Genomic DNA, 948 nt, shown 5'->3' with positions numbered 1-948 from the left:
GAGGAGGAGGAGGAAGAGGAGGAGGAGGAAGAGGAGGAGGAGGAGGAAGAGGGGGAGGAGGAAGAGGAGGAGGAGGAAGAAGAGGAGGAGGAGGAGGAGGAGTGCTTTGACTTAGTTAGAAACCTTAAATAGTTAGGTTTCTATTACTGAGAAGAGACACTGTGACCAAGGCAACTTTTATAACAGACAATACTTAATTGGGGCTGGCTTACAGGATCAGAGGTTCTCATTATGCCATTATCATTATGGCAGGAAGTATGGCAGCGTCCAAGCAGACATGGTGCTGGGGAAGGAGCTGAGAATTCTACGTCTTGATCAGAAAACAGAAAAGAGAATACTGTCATTCTCAGGCAACTAGGAGGGAGCTACTCTTTGACCACCTCCACAGTGACACATTTTTTCCAATAAAGCCAAGCCTCCTAATAGAGCCGCTCCTTGAGCCAAGCATATTCAAACCACTACATGCTTTAAAATAAATTAATTGTTTTTTAAATATGTATCATTTTTAAAGAAGAATTAATTTGTGAAAAAAGGATGGTGACAAAAGACCCTTCCAATGAATCCTACTCTGTTGTTTGAGGTGTGTTGCTGCAGAACCAGAGAAAAACAAAGGAGATTGAAATCATTTAATAGGATTAGTTCTGATCTTGCCTTGTGAAGATTAGAACAGTAATTCCTGATTCCTTTTCACACTAATTTATTAAAGAGAGTACAATTAGTAGCTCTATGGTAGGAGCAGCAAACATTTTCATCAACAATTACAGGGTAGATATTACAGACTTTTTGGCCTGAATGGCAGTTTCTGTCAATACTACTTTACCATGACAGACTGAAAACAGCTCCAGGAAACACCCAAATGAAAGAGTGTACCTGTGACTCAATAAGTTGGCAATTACTGCTGCTACTGTTGCTGCTTCCTTTTCCTCCTCCTCCTCCTCCTCCTCCTCC

This window comes from Mastomys coucha, unplaced genomic scaffold, assembly GCF_008632895.1.
Source record: "Mastomys coucha isolate ucsf_1 unplaced genomic scaffold, UCSF_Mcou_1 pScaffold15, whole genome shotgun sequence".
Taxonomy (NCBI): domain Eukaryota; kingdom Metazoa; phylum Chordata; class Mammalia; order Rodentia; family Muridae; genus Mastomys; species Mastomys coucha.
Note: the sequence above shows the minus strand (reverse complement) of the source record.